This window comes from Mus caroli, chromosome 13 (assembly GCF_900094665.2).
Source record: "Mus caroli chromosome 13, CAROLI_EIJ_v1.1, whole genome shotgun sequence".
Lineage (NCBI taxonomy): Eukaryota > Metazoa > Chordata > Mammalia > Rodentia > Muridae > Mus > Mus caroli.
Genome location: NC_034582.1, coordinates 49,547,884 through 49,567,500, shown reverse-complemented (window position 1 = coordinate 49,567,500; position 19,617 = coordinate 49,547,884). Strand labels below are relative to the sequence as shown.

Genomic DNA, 19,617 nt, shown 5'->3' with positions numbered 1-19,617 from the left:
CATTCTACCATGGAGGAAGTCAAGAACTGAAACAGAGGCCATAGAAGAGTGCCATTTACTGGCTTGTTCCTCATGGCTTGCTCATGAACTTGAGATCCGGCTGGCCTCAAACTGACAAAGATCTACCTTGCCTCTGCCTCCTGAGAGCTGGGATTAAAGGTGTGAGTGCCATAGCATGCCGAAGATTTCATATTTTTGTACAAGTTTTCTTGTGTGAAATTTAGTCCATATTCAGGAATGCACACACTGCACATGGCACAGATGGGTATTTTGGTGAAGAATATCCCACAGAGCATCCTAGGTACCAACTCCCAGACCAGCAAATCAAACAGGGGCCAGTCAATCAGAATCTCTTTGGTTCGCCTTAATAGTGCGGCTGTCTCCGTTCTGCTAAAGAGAGGGGGCGCTTGGTGCTCGAGTTCATGTTTTCACTATGATGCTCCAGAACAATGTGGCTTAGTCTGAATGGCTTGGGAGTGCCTATAAATCAACTCAAGGGTATGTATCATCTTGTCTCTGACCTTCCTCTGCTCTAAAACATATACCTAATATTCATCTATTGTCCTGTAACATTTTCTTTTTTTTTAAATTTATTTATTTTGTGTATATGAGTACACCATTGCTCTCTTCACACACACCAGAAGAGGGCATCAGATCCCATTACAAATGGTTGTGAGTCACCATGTGGTTGCTGGGAATCGAACTCAGGACCTCTGGAAGAAAAGTCGGTGCTCTTAATCGCTGAGCCATCTCTCCAGCCCCCCTGTAACATTTCCAATGTATGTTGTTATACTATTTTTAAAAGCTGAGCTTTATTAGAACACAGCCCATGGCTCTTCCCCCTCCCTTCCCTCTCCTCCTCCTCTCCTGAGAAGTGAGCTATTATTGCCATGTTTCTCAAGCTAAGCTGGCTGAGCTTGTTGCTTTGAAGGAGTTAGTCAGAGACCAAATCCCACAGCCTCATCTGACCACCCCACCCACCCTTCCTTGGCTTCAGCCTTGCCTAGGGCTGCAGGAGCTACAGGAACATCAATAGTGGTGGCAGACTTGTGGGCAGCAGCCAAGAGTGCAAATGGATCAGGCATGAAGGTCTTCTTCACCTTTTCATCAAGTTGCAAGGGATCCTCAGTCTTCACAGATAAAGCCAGGACCTGCAGGTACCCACTGATAACAGATTGTGCAACTGAGGTAAGAGTTGGGTGCAGACAAACACTGACAGCAGTTTGGACACGTCCAGGAATCCAGAGTGCAGAGTTTGCTCTGTGATGTCATGCACTTCCAGGCTGTAGATGCTGCTACTGTCTAACACCTGCTGGGTAATCAATCAGTCTATGGGAGAAGGCAGAGATGTTCAGTGCGTTCTGTAGTGTGGCCTCACTGGCTCTCACTTTGCCTCTGTCATCAGCTCACATGGCTCAGAACGTCAGTGGTACCTCTGAAGATTTTAGTGGTGATACCTAAAGGCCTGGAACAAAGAGGTCTTCTTTTACCCCAGTGTCCTGAGCTGGCACAATGACCTCCCATGGAGGGATGGCAGCCTTTACTTTACTGGCCAGCTGCATGACTATGATTTCAGCAGTTTTTCCAGAGCTGGGAAGTTTACAGATGCCTCTGGATAGCCATATACATCCTGGGGTTCTTTCTCATCAGCACCATTGCTTTGCCTTGCAGGACCATGCCGATCTGCTGGCCTGCTTACAGCCCACATTGTCTGCTCCCACGGTGCAGCATTTTTGATAATCATCTAAAAGTTGGATGTTCTTAAGGAAGTAGGTGGACTTCCAGGTTACCTTGTCTTCCCTGGGCATTGTGGCCATGTGTCAGGGATTGTCACACAGGGTTTAAAGACAATGTCACTATAATGAGGATGCCTGGCAAGAGATCCTTCTTATTTTCTCTCTGGTAGTTTTCCTTGCCTAATGGTGGAATGAGTAATCGCAGTAATGGCACAACGCCCAAGCATACCTGTTCCTCTGTGCCTGAGAGTTCCACATCGGAGGACTTAATCAACTGCAGAACAAGAAATTCAGGGAGAAAAGCCTTCTGCACTGAACACAGAATCTCTTTCCTTACTGTTATCTCCGGAACAATGCAGGATAAAGTGCTTGCCCAGCATTTGCCTTGCATTAGGTATCTAAATAATCCAGAGATGGCTCAAAGTCTACAGGCAGAAGTATGAGGCTCTATGCAGACACTATCCCATTTTAGATAAGGGACCTTCATCCTCCAATCCTGACATCTGCTGGGGATCCTGGAGCCAGTCTCCATGTAGGTGACAACTGTCAGAGTTTGGCCCTTGTCAGAGTTGGTTGACTGATGCGTCGCCCAGTTGATGGGCAGCTGAGGTGTCCTCAAGAATTCCTCTAGAACCTGTAATACCTTTATCTGATACAGGTTCTCAAGATTTTTCTGTGATGGAGAGATTCGCCATAGAACCCATTCACATACTCCTTGATTCTCACACTGACGCTTCATGCTCTACATCTTCCTAGTGCCCATGTGTGGGCCAGACAGTAACAGTTTTGTGAAACATTGACTGAGAAATAGAAACTAGTTTTCATTTGGTCTCTACTGATGATGGTGACTGTTTTTTGTGCATTTGTGGGTTGTTTTGTTTGTTTGCTGTTTGTTTGGTTGGTTGAGGGGCACTCTTGCTGTTTCTTCTCCTGTGAGTTTCTTGTTACTTTCGCAGAGTCTTCCTTTGTCTCTTTGTCCTGGGAATCATGTCTGTCAAATCCTAATAAAAATAACCAAGGAAACAACTTAGGACACTGGGATTCCACGTACATACACTCAGTGATAGGAATGGTAACTAGCTACATGGCCAGAGCCATGCAGAGACCACTACAGCCCGGTGGAAAAAATGCTTCTGCAAGGACAAGATGTCCAGCAGCTGCCTGGCTGTGCATCACCACCTGTAAGTGATGCTCTCAACTGAGAACGTCTGCTCTATGTAATCCTTTGCAAGTCCCCTTTACAGCCTGTTGCTCTGTGGCTGTGCCCTCTTGAATTTCCCATGCACATGCCTTTCCTGGGTGGGTTCAGAGACTATCCATTTGCTGTTTAGGTTGACAGCCTTTCTATACCTGATTGATAGGACTTCTTTACAATATCCTGGTCTCCGGTGTCCGTAAGGCCCTTCCCCCACCTTTGGCTACTCACTCCACTTTGTCATTGGATCACGTTCACTCAGCAGCTTTGGATTTTAATCAAATCAATGCCTTCCCCTGTGGTTTGTGCCTTTTATGTTTTCTAAAAAATTGAAAATAGATTTTTTTTTAAAAAAAACCTTTTTTTTATAGATTCTTGGTGAATTTCACATCCTGCACACTAGTCACATTCATCTCCCCCCCCCTCCATATCCACCCTCCGTCCTTGCAACCTCCCTCACTGGCAAAAACAAAACAAAACAAAACAAAACAAAACAAAACAGACAAAGATAAAAAGCAAAGAGACAAACAAACAAACAAGCAGAAACCTCTTGTGGAAGCTGCAGTGTGTCACACTGTGTCACACAGTCACCCTTTTGCCTAAACAGATTTACTTGCAAATGTTTATTACAATTCGTCCTGAGTCTGGTTCCAGGTCTGTGGCTTCTGCTACTCTATCAATACTGGAACCTCACTGGGACCCCTCCTCTCGAATATCCTGTCATTGCCCTGTGACATAGAGATCCTGCAGCTTTGGATCTGCAGGATTGGCCCCTTTCACACTCTTCATGGTTCATAGATGGGGTAAATGACTGAGTAGGCCAACTCAAAGCCCTGGATCTGGGCCTGGATGTTAGATGATAGCAGCTAAGTTAGTCAGCCTGCCAGTTCTCCCATGCTCACACCATCAGGGCCAGCTCTGCAGCACTGCCCAGGCAAGGATTGGGGCCAGCTCTGTGTAGCCCTTGGACATCAACGTGACCCTCATGCCAGCCCAGACCAGGGACATCAGTGTGATGGTTTGTATATGATATGCTCTGCCCAGGGAGTGGCACTATTAGAAGGTGTGACCCTGTTGGGGTAGGTGTGTCACTGTGGGTCTGGGCTTTAAGAGCCTCATCCTAGCTGCCGAGAAGACAGTATTCTGCTAGCCTTCAGATAAAGATGTAGAACTCTCAGCATCTCTTGTATCATGCCTGCCTGGATGCTGCCATGTTCCTGCCTTGATGATAAGGGACTGAACCTCTGAACCTGTAAGCCAGCCCCAGTTAAATGTTGTCCTTGTAGGGGCTGCCTTGGTCATGGTATCTGTGCACAGCAGTAACATCCTAAAACAATCAGCACGGTCTTTGGTGGTAACATGGGCCATGGGCATCTACACAGACCTCTGATGCTGCAGGGCCACAGACCTAGACATGGTTCTTGGTAGCAGCACTAGCTAGGACCTCACTGTGGCCTCAGGTGGCAGGGCAGGCTGCTCCCATCAGACTGTTTCTCAGTACTCTCTCTTTATCATGCACACATAGCTCAGCTTCTCATTTTCTTCCATCTCTCCATCACTCACTTGCTCATCTTAGTGGCAGCCGGGCCTCTGAGTGTCCTCCACCCCACCCGCACAGCACGGCAACAGGCTGAGGTTCAAAAATAGATTTTTTTTCATACACTACATTCTGATTATGGTTTTCCCTCCTCCAATTCCTCCCACTTTTTCATTCTTAAAAAACCTTTTCCACTTAAAAATAAAAGATGCTTCATGAATTTGCACATCTTTCTCGCACAGGGTCCATGCTCGTGAGTTTGCACATCATCTTTGCACGGGGTCATGCTCATTCTCTGCCGAGCATGTCATCCTGGCTTTACTGCCAGGAGCCTGGGCTGGCCTTTTGGGGTTTGGAGATGAAGCAGAACATAGAGTTGGATGAAGGACAAAAGAATTATGATCTCCAGCCTTGTAATTCCCTCTAACTGTGCTGGGGACTAGAATCTGATGACCTCTGGAAAGGTTACACTCTCTGGCTTATTCTGTGGCTAAAACCCACTAGCGTCTTTTCTCTTTAACTCTCTGTGCTTTATTAAGCCCTGAAAACTTAACTCTTTGTGCTTAAATAAGTGCTAACCTCTTATTTTATAATTCTCTTATTATTAGTGCTTAAATAAGCACTGATTTCTGGGGATTAACCCATGCAGCGGGGAATTGGGCAAAGGATTTATTGCTAGTGTGCCTTCCCCTGGCTAGTCAGCCAAGAGACCCTCACTGGCCACACAAGAGGCTTGGAGCTTGTTAACTCTTTTTGAACCAGAGAGAAATGAAAGGAAGAGAAAGAAGTCACACAGACAACACAGACACCAACTGAAGGGGGAAAATGACCATATCATCTTTCTTTATTGCCTTCAGCTTTTCATAGCTTTTAGACAAAAAGTTCTCCATGTAAGAATTACCTGATAGATAAAATGTTACAAAAAAGGGGAGTTACAGAAAGATATCAATAACAAGTTCAAAGCAGTGTTTCCTGCTGTAAGTTCATTATGAGTTCGAAGCAACAGTTTTCACATGGCCTTGCCTTATCATAGTGCACACTTTTGGCTTCATCCTTGGACCTGAATGTTTTTCCTTGAACACAAATTTGTCCCAAGCCTATTTTTCTTTTTAGCGTAATTATGGAAGCTCATTGTTTTTCTTACTATGCAGCCTTTACTTACTGTTCTGAGGAGTGGGTACATTCTATTCTTGATTCTACCTTTATTACATCTTTCTAGCAAAACAATTAAAACCATCTCTTAAAATTTTCTTCTTAAAATTATTTTACCCAAGTCATCTAAGAAGCATTAATTCATGAAAGATCATCTTTGTGTTGATCTGCAGGAAGTTTGCCCAATAGGTGGCCTGATGCCTAGGAATTGTTAAACTATGTAAAAGTGATAGGAGAGGCATATCAATAGCAAAAAGCAATCTTGTGATAAAGTCTCTTAGGGCCTTGCCTCTCAGAGCTCACCTATCATAGACCATGCAAAAAAATGGTGGGCCATCTCCAGGAAAGTCATCTGCTTGCCTTAGCCCTTTCCCTAATGGCTCCTGGCAGTTTACTGTCTGTGCTGCTGGAACAAACACTTTTTCATTCAGTATCTAATAAAAAAAAGTACCTTCTTATCTGGACATGAAAAAGAATTTTCCTATAACATGTTCTAAAACATTCTCGGCTGGATTCTGGTGACAGCACATTCATCCCTTGGGTAGTTTTGTGAAGGCAGCTTCGTGTTCTCTGCTGAGACTGGGAAGGTAAGAGAGGCAGTGAGTTCCTCAAGGTTCACAGTTGAGAATGACAAGATGGAGTGAGATCTATGTCCACAGTAGTCCAGAGCTTGTTCCTGAATCCCACAGCCACAGATTTTCCTACTTGACAGATTAGGCTGGGATACTCAGTCCAAGTCCGTTCTCCAGCAGAGGGCAGCTCATCTCAGAGAAGGAGGTGGATACTGGTCACTTGATAGAGTTGGTACAGCTTCCTACCTGTGCCTCCATGGGGTGTGTGGTTAGGTTGGGAACCACTCTGGGTTCTTGGCATCTCATTACCATGATACCTGGCCATGTTGGCTTCCTTCCCATATGGCTTTGGGCTTCCCAGGGTACTATGATGGCTTCCTTCCCATATGGCTTTGGACTTCCCAGGGTACCATGATGGCCTCCTTCCTGTATGGCTTTGGGCCCTGGCAGTGCAGCCTTTCCCTAGGGCAGGTGTTGGGCTCTCCCTTTGTTCATGGCTGAGTGTGAAAGTGGCCACTCTAAAGTGCTCTCTTTTGTTTGGTTTTGCTTTTCTTAGAAGTTTGAGTTCTGCCTTTTAACCTGCTGTTCCAGGTATGGAAAGCTCCCAGCACAGTGTTGAACAAGCTCCTGAAAGTGGTTTGCAGAGAAGATCCACTTTTGAGTGATCAAGGGGGTTTGGGCCCCTGAGTCATGGTCTCTCTGCTAGCTCTCCATAGCTCTGGCAGGACCCAGAAGTAATTGTGTAGGTATGCAGATATGGCTTACTTTGACAACAAAGGGCTTAAGACTTGCGATAAACATTACATCCCCAAGTGACAGCACACTACTAGGTTATCTTTGGTCACATGACCTAAATCTAACACTTCCTCTGGTAGGCTCATATCCAAGCCTTTCCCCCAAATCTGAACCTTCTCCTGTGCTTACTTGGATACTTCATGACATAAAGAAAGTCATCATTTGGTCTTATAGGTCTCAGCTTACCAGATCCTCACAAATCATCCTTGAACTGTCATGACTGGTGAAGATATCCTAAGGAGACACACACACACACACACACACACTCACAACTCATTCATACATACACATACACACACTCACTCATACATGCACTCACACCCTCTCACACAAACACACACACACACACTACACTCACACACTGCATTCACACACACAAACACACACTCATACCCTCTCACACAAACACACATATACACACTCACTTACTACACTCACACTCACTACACTCACACACTCACTCACACACTGCATTTGCACACAACAAACACACACTCACACAATTCAATCTCACACACTCACACAGACCCACACTCACACACATTCACTCTCACACACACTCAAACACTCATACTGGCACACACTCACTCACACACACACACACACACACATCAGCTATCAGACTACTCAGACAACGAAACTGAAGGAACTGGAATGTCTCAAACATGTCATGATGGGGAAGGAAAAGGCTTGGCCATGATGCCAGGCAAGTAGGGAGTTTGTCTCCCTGAAAGAGTCCACACAGTTCTCACACCTCATCAGAGCAGCTTGCAGGAGAGGCAGGAGCTGATGGCAGTCATCTGTGTACCACACCTCGACCATTACTGCTTAGCTACTCAAGCTTCTAACCTTTGCTTAAACCTAAACCCCATGTCAGGATGTCAGGACCCTGGAAGACAACCTTGGGGCTCAGTGAACCTCTCCTCCTTCCTAATGTAGTCAGTTGGACACATTTCCTTCCTCTGCTTTTGAGTATTTGGTCGTTTTAACCTGCCTGTTGTGGGAAGGTGGCTAAGCCCTAACCCATTGGGGATACCAGGGTCCAGGCTCTGGTAACAGACATCCCACACAGATAATGACACATTTGGGATGTCGTCCACTCACAGCTGACCTCCAGTAGGAAGAAAAGGTCGGATGACTGGAACAGCAGCTGGCGTCATCTTATTGAAGGCTTTTCTTCCCCCTATAGTCACCATCAGCTGCCTCTTGTCTTTGTTTAGTGAACAGAAATGAGTGTTTGGACTAGTCTGAGCCTCAGTAAGTCTTTCTCCAGTTGGTGCACCTTGGAGTTCTGAGCCGTGAGGTGCTGTTAGATAGTTTGAGCTACTACGCTGTTTGTATGACAGGCCTTGTCAACTGGGAAGAAATTTAGAATTTAGATTTCTATTGAGTCTCAGGGCATCTGCCGTCTGACCAGGGAGGCTGAAGTGTGTTTCTCTTTGGGGCTTTTCTGAGGCCCTGAGTTCTGTTGAACCACCAGGAACACGGAGAAACAAAGTGCTTAAGAGAACTTGACTGTGATTTGTGCAATATGTGAGCATTATCACGGCGTCTCCTAGCAAGACTTCTAAGTGACCAATCTTTTGTAAACTCATGATGATTTATCCAAAAGTTCACTTTGCATCAATGTATTATTTTTTGTCCCATTTTGTGTCTAAAGCAGCATGGGGACAAAGTTAATTGGTCCTTGTAGGAAAAAAATCTTCCTATAGGATTGTCAGGATGAGATAGTTCTTGAAAATCCTATAGTGAATTTTTCTGAGAATGAATATTCTCATTATGCAAGTGAAAATGTGGGATGGGTATACACATGCTGTGCACATGAAATGATTACTTATGTACAGTCAGGCATCTTTATGCTTTATTTTACTTTCATGCTGGGAATTCAAAAGATGCAAATTCTACCATCCTTCAGGACCAGGGCAAGCTGTCTTTGTGTGCAATAGGAAAAAGGCCACGTGTTACATCTTACCCCAAAGATAGATAATGGATGTCTTTCACTTAAAGAGTGATTAAATTGTTAAAATACTCAGGAAATATCTAAACTGATTTTTTGTTAGGCAGATTTAAAACATTTCTTTTTATGTAAGGTGTTTTTTAATTTTTTAATTTTTTGCATGCTTTCTGGGCTCTGCCCCATATAAAACACATATATTTTGTCAATGTTAGGAGGGGACAATTTTATTATTAGATAGAAATTTGTGCTAAGATTAATTCTAATGCTACGATAGTGTATCCCTAAGAGACAGTACATTTTGTTATAAATAATGCTACAGGACTGGATAATATAATATTTGAGTTGTATGTATACATTGTACAGTTATCCAGTGTATATTTTATTCAGCTGTTTATGTTCTTGACTGTTTTTTGCTACCCAGGAAGCCAAGTCCTAGCAAAGTCAGGGTTCACTTCCATACCTGTATATGATAAGTTCTGTCAAATGGCTGCTTTATAATCAACTGTTCTAAGATGATTTTCCTGAGGTGTGTGTGTGTGTGTGTGTGTGTTGTGTATGAATGTATATATATGACCAGCAAATTTGCACAGCTGTATATAAAAGTTTTCAAAGTTAAGGACTGGAGAGCTGTCTCTGTAGTTAAGAGCTCTTCCAAAGGACCCAGGTTCAGTTCCCAGCACCTACATAGTTCCACACAACCATCTGTAACTCTAGTTCCAGGGGATCAGGTGCCCTCTTCTGACCTCTGCAGGCATTGCATACCTGCAGCGCATATAATACAAGTAAGCAAAACACTCACACACATTTTTCAAGTTCATTTAAGCGTGTATTCTTAATACATGTAAGGTGACCAATAGGCACTCCTGTTCAAACAGGATACGTTATACCTGGATTTTGAACGTGTAAAATGTCTAATGAAGTTCTTCTGCCATTTATAGTAAGGGGGAAAATTAGATAGTTAAGACCTGACTGAAAGTACTCAGCTGTGAGGCTCAAGGGGAAACTGAGGCAGATAATTGGGAGTAAGAAATATATTAGAAAAGTTACTAATGGCCTGGGCTGGCAGACAACAACAGCAGGGCAGAGACTCAGACAAATTCAGGTGTCCGAGCCAGAAATGGACAGTATGGTGGGTTCCTTAGGAGAACTAGGCACATGAGAGAGGCAGCAGGAATCCTTATAGATCTAGGAGGGGGAGGAGGAGGAGGAGGAGGAGAAGGAGAAGGAGGAGGAGGAGGGTGAATTTCACAGTGGGAGCCTGCATTCAGGATCTCTGATCCTCAGGCAGAAGGCGGGCACAGTGAATGGTCACTAAACCTTACCTACCATCTGATGTCTGTCAGCTGGAGACCCACTGACAGGGAGGGTCTCTGTAGGAGGCTTGTGGGTGTCTGGGAGGGGTGTGGCTTCTATCCGGTACTGCAGCCTCAGAGGTAATGTGGTCTGGATTCTCACATCACACTGGATTCTGCCCGTTTACCTTGACTAAACTAGTGCTTTGCTGTTGTATCCATACACCACACACTTGAACATCAGAGAATGGGACCGTCATTAGCGCTGTTCTCCCAAATGGAAAAGTGTCTAAAGATTGGATCTGTGTCTGGGTTGTGTAGTCTTATGATCCTACCTGGTCCAAGACTCTAACTCTTGCTTCAAAAGCAAAACCTGAACATTACTGCATAAAGATGGTCTGTGCGGTCCTGCGGAGTGATGTTAGTTGTTGCCAGCTCTTTCCTGCATCAGCACCGTCATGTTCTTGGTAGCGAGCATAAGCCTTCCGTAGTGTAGGAGAGTGCTTTACCAAGCTGATTTCCTCTAAGCTAAAACTGTTAGTGTGATAAGCCCTCCCAAGCTAGGTTCCTATCTTCCTAATCCCACTATGACGACTCTCTTTCTTTAATCAGCTAGACATCCCCTCTACCCCAACATTGTGCATCCTTAGCTGTGTCTCCTAATAGGCAAACAGTTCTGAACATACCTCCATCCTGGAGGAATACAGCTGTAGCGAGTACTTAACTTTCAAACTCGTTCTCTTTAAATATTTGCTCTAGTTGGTTGTGGTTTTGTAAAAACTTCAGATCTGCTGTCAGTTAACATTCTGCAGAAGCCCAAGTTCTAAGAAAAGATTCTAGGACATCACCCACAGGGCTGCAATCATTAAATTGATGAAAGGAATCCAGGTGGGCTTGGCCTGAAAGCCAGTCATTCCAGTGCCTCTTGTTGCTCAAATTTGGCCAGAAAGGGTTTTATTGGCAATTAAGTCCTTGACATCTCTTGCTTTGCACCCTACCCTCCCAACGTAGGAACAGATTGGAGCAACTGGGACACATCAACTCTCAGCAATGAAGAACAGTCCTAATCAAGCCACAAGATGGTCAATCAGTGGAATGTGGTGGTTTGAGTAGAAATGGTCCCATAGACTCATAGATTTGAACGCTTGCTCATTAAGGAGTGACTTAGTAGGAGTGTATCACTGGGGGGTGGGTTTTGGAGTGTCAGAAGATCAAGCCAGGCTCGGTGGCACTCCCCCTTCCTGCTGCCTGCTGATCCAGATTTAGAATTCTCAGCTCTGTCTCCAGTACTATTTCTGCCTGTGTGCCACCATGCTTCCTGCTATGATGATAATGGACTAAACCTCTGAACTGTAAGCTAGCTCCAGTTAAATGTTCTTCTTTATAAGACTTGCCTTGGCCACAGTGTCTCTTCACAGCGACAGAACACTGACTAAGGTATCTTCAGAGAATATTGCTCAGGGACAGAAAGGCAGTGAGGTTTGGCAGAATGTCAACAAGTCACTTGGAGAGGTGTGACAGCTTGACGACACAGACCATCTATGCAGGTGTGCACTGGGCCATTTCTTCATTGGACATGCTTTACTGAGATCCTACTTTGTGCTAATCGCCCTACTGTGTACCAATCCTCACGCCAGTGTTTTGTTTCCAGGAGCTTCCTCTGAAGAAGCAGAGAGAAGTAAAGACAGTGGAAACCCACAGGCAAACACGACCTTGCCAGGGCTGTGAGGATGGCTGCCCCTTCTGCCAGGAGTCAGGGACAGACTGCAGAGGACCCACCCACAGAAACAGCAAACAAAAGTCCCCACTATGGGAGCCAGCTCAGAAGCTTAAACACCGAAAAGAAACCTGGTGTGTCCTCAGTAAGAGATGAGAGGAAGTGGGTACAGGGAGCTCTAGCCACGACTGTGTGAGCCGTGGAATGTTGGAGGGCCTTGCTGCTGAAGACTGCAGTCCACCGTATTCATGAACATCTCCCCAAGTTCAGCGCAAAATGGAGGACCCCCTTCCCCTAGCGGGGCATCCTACTCTCTATCTGACCTTATTTGGAAGATGTCCCTGAGTATGGATGCTTATCCTAAGTAGAACCTTTGACACAATTGCATGCAAATGCTCTCCCTCTTGGAGCCCTATGATAATTAGATGCTATGCTCCCACTCAGATGATAGGGCCTTGCTGTGTAATGCAAATGAAGTGTACAGTGAACACCAATCAGAAATAACCTCACTGCTGCCCTCTTCCTTTATCCCCCCCCCCCCCCCCGCACCTCTAGAACAAAATTGAGCTGTCTTGCTGAAGCTGATCCTAGAAGTCTGTCATTCAATCATATTCACAGACCATTTAAACCCTGTTCTTCAACTTAACTTTCCTAACCCTCGTGGACAACCACCCCCCACACCCCCGCTCCCTCCGCCCTCCACCCCACCCCATGTACTGATTGGAGAAATACCCATTAAATCCATTTTTGTTCCAGGTTACTTATCTTTTTGTTGTTGAATTCTGTGAGTTTTTCTGTATTATAGATGCAAATCTGGTATCATATATATGACTTGCAAACAGCTTTCATTCTGCATTTAATTTTAGTAAGTTTGTCCTTTGAAGTACAAAGGTTTTTAAATGTGTGTGTGTGTGTGTGTGTGTGAGAGAGAGAGAGAGAGAGAGAGAGAGAGATTGAGGTTACTAACTGGAGTCCTTATGCCTTTATAGCAAGCATTCCTACCCCAGCAGTCTCGCCCCTGAGTCTTGAGGGCGAGTTCTGGAATCACCAGGTTCTTGTGCCTCTTTACAATGAATTGTACAGACACACATGGATAGTCATAGAAAAGGAGAGAGTTTATTAAGGGAGAGATGCAGAGGAGCCTGGAGGTGGGCCATAGCTCACCTGTGCTCTGGCGCCAAGAAGGTAAAGAGGGAAAAGCAACCTGTTGTGAGTGATTTACTCACTATGTACCCCACCTTCTATTTTGTCTTTTTTTTTTCCAGAGCTGAGGACCGAACCCAGGGCCTTGCGCTTACTAGGCAAGCACTCTACCACTGAGCTAAATCCCCAACCCCTGTACCCCACCTTCTAAAACTGTTATATTGTTGGTTTCTCTGGTCATCTCCTTTTGGTTGAATGAAGCACAGGTAAGCTATGGTTGCTAGTCTTTTGTCTGATGCTGCTTTCTCTATGTTAATCTCTAGAATGTCTTCGATCCCTGTTTTCCAGTCTCCTGTCTAATTAGCCATTGAGCCATCACCTCAGCACGAGGCTTCTTTTCTGTAAGTATTGGTGACGAGGTTCAGAGTTGGTATTTGCTCTCTCTCTAATCCTTGGGCTTTTAAGACAGAGTTTTGGATTGTAGCTCATGCTGGCTTTGAACTCTTGACCCTTCTGCCTTGCTTTCCTGAGTGCTGGGATAACAGAGGCATGAAATATCAGTTTGAAAGCAAGCTTCAGATCTTGTAAAGTCTAATTTACTTTTGTTATCGGTCCTTGTCCTTTGTTGTCATATGTCAAAAAAATATTGCCTAATCTAAGATCACAAAGATTCATAACCATTTTGAAAATAATGTTATCGTTTTAACTGTAGAGAAGGTCCATTAATGGAGACCAGTTCTTCTGGTCGGGAAGATGAAGTCTCTGACCTGGGAGAAGACCTAACTTTCCAAGATATCTGTAGCATTGCAGGGCTAGTTGGGCTGTTATGAAGTCCCTGGTCATGGGGCTACGCCTCAGGAGAGTGTGGGACCACCACCAGGAAAGGCAGAGGGAATCAGATCACCTTAATCCTCGCTAGAGAGATAGGAGGAATAATTTATTCCTCGAATGAAATTCTGCACTTTGATTTCCCAGAATTTCCACCCCTTACCTCAAACAGCATGGCCTTCCCCCCTCCCCTCTCCTTTATCTTCTTCCAAGCAGCTTCATGAAGCTACAAGCAGCCCGTGTCCTCCCTGTCTCTCTCAGTTCTTGGGGAGTGCATAGAGAGATGGATCAGAGTTGAGTAGGGAGGCCTTGCTACCTTGGGGCTTCCTGTTTTGAAGCCTCCCTGTACTGAGTAGCATTGACATCATGGAGAAGGAGTATTTCCTGTTGCTCACTGGGCCAATCAGACAGAACTGGGCCCACAGCAACCTCAGCACCTCTCTTTTGTGGTCTCTAAGGAAGCATAAAAGCACCCAAGCCTCTCCTGCAAACCTGAGTCTTCAAGGCCTAGGCTATCTCTTAGGACCTAAAGGAGGCAGTAGAATGAGCTGTAGCTTTGGCACATACTCGGCAGGAAACAGAATAACAATGAATATGTTTAAAATTGAGCCTACTTGTAACAGGAAAAGAAATACTGTTTGAAAATGCAACAAACTATCCCCTCACCCCCCTCCACGCAGTCTCCTGTCTCATCTCTCCTCTCTCTCTTCTCTCTGATTCGGGAGCAGATCTTCATTTCCTGAACTTCCTTAAACATCCCCTGTACCTCTACCCAACTGCAGGAACTGAAAATGCCGGGCTTTTACAGTAATCTAATCTGTATGGATAGGAGCGCTCCCATGGTTAACAGAATCAAAGGTGTCCTGGAAGAGAGGCTGGGGGTGAGCCAAGGCTGTTCTTGTGAAAGGATGTGGGAGCACACTGGGGAAGGCTTGCTGGCTGAGTCACCAAGGGAGTCACCAAGGGAGAGGGGTGACTCTTCGGTGGTTTCTCTAGCCAGAGAGTTCATCTCCTATTCTGTAAAACAGGACACACTCACCCAAATACTTTTGACTGAAAGTAACCAAATACTCAATGATGATGCCCCCAAATTGCTCTGTTCACTCCCTTTGCCCCTTCAAGAAGTCTGAAGGGCAGTAGTAGAAGTAGGAACATACATTTCATTTTTAAAAAGATGATCGAGTATAGAACAGCTAGCCAACCCCAAGACCCACAGTAGACTCATAAAGGTTCTGAAGTGTCTTTGTGTCTGGGTAAAATGTACAGACAGAAAAAGGGAAGCAATGGATAGAAATGGAAATAGGCTACTCACCGTCTGGGTGGTATCTGTCTAACCATTAGCCGTATAGGTCTCAAGTTCAGCTAGTGGGCTGAGCTGAGATTTACCATAAAGGTAAATTGCCAACACTCTAGTGTGCTACTGACCACGTTAGGTTGCAGTTCACAGGAAAAGTATGAAGTGCATACATACGGATACTCTCTCTGGCTACAGTTCCATTTGACAGTGTTTGCAGACTTTGTGCCCTGGCCCTGCTATGTTGGCGCTTCCTGGTGTAAGAATCTCCTCATGTTAGGGCAGTGTTCACAGTTCTCCATCCTTGTGGGAGGCAGACAGGTCACCAACAGGAAACAAGTGAACTCACTCTTGCTTCTGTTGTTTTTGTTCAGAACTCCAACTATGACCTAGTGGTGCAGCTGGCCTCCTGCATCATATTGTTACTAATTATAGAACAATTATTTATTTTCTGTATATGAGTACACTGTCACTGTCTTCAGACACACCAGAAGAAGGCATGGGATCGAATTGCAGATGGTTGTGAGCCACCATGTGGTTGCTAGGAATCGAACTCAGGATCTCTGGAAGAGGAGCCAATGCTCTTAACCACTGAGCCATCTCTCCAGCCCGTTACTAATCATTTCTGTGTAATTTGAGTAAAAGAGTCAACACCAAATCTTATTAGGGAGTCCCTAATAAATATTAACAGTTGAAATCATTTTAAAGAGACAGAAATCTGAGTTTATCCTAGGACTTCCTAACCTAAAATTCATTGTATCTTAACAGTTTTAGTATCAATAGCATGACAGGAATCCAACTGGTCAGCCCCGGCTAATATTCTTCACTTTTTTGAAGTAAGACATTCTATCATTTTTTGGGCTCTGGAAGTTTGTATTTTAAAATATGGTTATCACCTCTCCTCACCTCTGGTGAAGTTTCCTTTAGAAGACTTAAAACGGGGCTCTGTCTGTCTGAAAACTTGATTTCCCGTGAGAATTGTACTGAATAATGAGAAAATCATTTTTCACGAGGGCAGTGAAAATTTGTACCTTTTAAACATGAAGACTTGGTTCAAGCACAATAGTTCTGGCTAAGCAAACAGCCACAGCAAAAATGTGACTTTCAACCGTGTGTGATAACGTCGAATCGAAACTTACGAATCAAGGGACCCCAAAGCTACACAAAATCTCCAGGGCCCAGAACTGGGGATAAGTTTCTGTTATGTATAAGCCACTGAGTTTCGGTGTCTTGGTCTATCTGACTGAACCAACAAAGGACTAGAGAGACTCCCCTGCCCAGTAGAGACTGTGGACCTGTGACATCCTAGCCCTACACATCTCTCCAATCAGGCTAGTGTGTCTATGTGACGCAAGCCTTTCCTGTGACCTCACTGAGGACTGTGTGCCTAGGGAGCTCCAGCCCTGCTCACCACCTAGAAGACTTTATACTCGAAAGGCTTCATTCAGCTCTGCCTGTCACTCTGGAAAGGTGAGGGTGTCTATCAAGCTTCCAGCCCCTGTGTGATGCCCCATGAGAGCATACCACCCAGGTAGAGGAAGTGCATCAGCCCACTCAGAGGTCAGATGAGGTAGGTGACTCCCACCCCTGTCTATAACTATCTCCCTAACCTCTGCCACTGCAGACACTCTGCCTATTGTGCATCAGGCTGTCTTGACCAGTGAATGGCACATCAGAGGGGCAAAGATCGTTTCTGTGGGAGAGTGGCAGTGGTGAGGATAAAACCTGGGGAGACCTGGATTAGAGTTGGGTGCCCCAACCATCATTATAACACAGGGCAACAACACTGTAACACTACAACCATACAACCATGTCATTCCTCTTTTTTTTTTTTTTTTTTTTTTTTTTTTTTTTTTTTTTTTTTTTTTAGTTTTTGAGACAGGGTTTCTCTTGTAGCCCTGGCTGTCCTGGACTCACCCTGTAGACCAGGCTGACCTAGAACTCAGAAATCCACTTGCCTTTGCCTCCCTAGTGCTGGGATTGAAGGCGTGTGTCACCACTGCCCGGCTATGTCATTTCTCTTGAATAAGGCAAACACTTGCTTTGAAAGAAAAAAAAGAGTTAAAATAAATAAATTTTGAAGAAATAAATAAATTCAACCAATAACCTCTGAACGCACGCACAAGTCCTAGTACAAAACCACAAAGAATGTGAAAAACCAAGGCAACTAGAATTCACCTAAAATTCAATCATCTCACAGTAATGGCCTCCAGAGAGAGTGAATTAGATTTTTAAAAAAAAAATCTAAGAAATTAAAGGAAAGAACCTCAAAAAAGAATAACTATAAATTTGTTCTGTTAATTCCACTGAGCAAGAATAAAGGCCACAAACCTGTTTTATGGTGAACTGAGCACGCTTTGCTTAAGTACAGGGCTGTCTCCCTAAAGCAGGCTTTGGGAGAACAGTGAAGGGGAAACTTTTTAGGTCTCTTTTATAGGGGGGGGAAGCAGGGTGGAGGCAAGCTGGGGATTTCCAGAGGAATTTGGTAAAGTAAGGACTTGGCAAGTGAATTACAGAAGCAGACAACAGAAAAGATGATTTGACGGAACATCTTGGCAGAACAAGTCAAGATTCCTTGGCAGAACACCTCATCTCATCAGGGTAGAGTTCAGGGTCTGGTCAAATTCTACAGGGTAGGGACTCTTGTTATGTCTTCCATGGGGGTTTTATTACCTTTTTTTCCCTTTTAATTCATATCCTAATCTAAGGTGTACAAATCTGAGCTTTCCATTATAAAGGCACAGAAATAACTTCAACAAAATTACAGAAGAAAAATTCCCTAAATGAGGGGAAAGGATGCTGATCCAGACCCAGGAGTCATTTACAACCCCAAACAGACAGGACCAGGAAAGAGCTTCCCTTAGCCACATTGTAACTAATCCACTAAACACACAGCACAAAGAAAGAATATTGAAAACAACAGGAGAGAAACACAAAGTCACATGAGAAGGCAGCCCCTCAGCTTAGCAACAAAATTTCTCTACAGAAAAATCAAAAGCCATGAGAGCTGGGAATGATAGTTTTCAAAATTTAAAAGACAGTGCCTGCCAACCCAGATTAATATCATCAACAAAACTACCTGTCGTAACTGAAGGAGAAAGCAAAACTTGCTATGAGAAAAGACAGCTTAAAGATCTTGAGCCTAGTAAGTCAGCTCTCCAGAGGATGATGGGAGCAATTTCTTGGGCTCAAGAGATAGACAAACACATTCATGAGGCTCAGAGAGGAACCAACCACTCTTGAATAACAGATAAGCAACAGAGAACTAGGAAAGACATCAAACACTGCAAATCAACCAAACAACAGCACATAATACACACCTTTCAATAATAATTGATTCATAAGGGTTATGTTCCTCATCAAAGGACACACACTAACTAACTGAATTAAAAGACAAGGCCCAACTGTCTGATGACCGCAAAAAATGCATCTTACCATAAAAGACAACACCTTATGGCATTAGGCAAAGCTACCTTCTTGATGGGTTGTCTTAGCCAGGCGATTGACAGCCCAAATTGACCAACTCTGGGTAGCTTTAAGGCCAGAAAGAAATAGCCTTTCCTTGGTGAGCCTCAACAGAGCTCTGGTCAAAGCTACCGCAATAGGACAAGTAGATTCTAGCAAAGCAGAGCCAGTGAGATACTCTAGATGCAGTGTGATAGCCAGCTTGTAGCTACTGGATGAGTGGAAGCTAGCGATCAGGAAAGTTAACACATCTTAAAGGTTTAACGGATGTTTGAAAGAATGTTAGGTTAGACACGGAGATAGGCAATGAATGGCTGCTAAAGGGACGAAAGATAGACCAGTATAACTTGGCCCTGGGTTTGTAACTCTCCAACTCTCCATACTGCCAAAGTTCTAATCACTCAACCAGTCTTGTAGAAACCTTAGCATATAGGTATGTGTTTCCTCCCTGACCCCAACTTCAGTTCACAGTATCAAGGACTCAAGAAGATTATAGTCTCTGGTAGGTAGATTATAACCCAGAGATCTACATCTACAAACTGGTCATAACATTGAAACTTAAACCATTGAAACTTAAATCAAATTTTCTTGGAATTCCTGAATAAATGCAAGTTTATTCAATAAATGTTAAGTTTACATCTAGTTTTCTTTGTTAAAATGTATAGGTTTTCAGAATGTCTTAACATTTTTTTCTGAGGAAACTTTCTAATGGGAATGAGGAGACAGACAGACAGACAGAGACAGACAAACCGGCCAACCTGTCAACCTAGGAATTGACACACTTTCTTCGTTAGCTATTGCCCTTCATGGGAAAAGTAAAAGAAGAAAGACTTCCTGGCCATAAGTCAAATTAACCCCTTTGGTTACCACGGCACCTCCTTTCCCTGAATTGATATCTTCTTATGCTACATTTCTTACTCTTTTAGAAAATAAA

The 19,617-nt window shown here is 44.2% G+C and overlaps 1 pseudogene; it reads right to left on the bottom strand.

The window, feature by feature from the left end:
• Positions 1-938: 938 nt before the first annotated feature.
• On the bottom strand, positions 939-1,808 carry LOC110307676 (annotated as a pseudogene).
• Between the last annotated feature and the right edge of the window lie 17,809 nt (positions 1,809-19,617).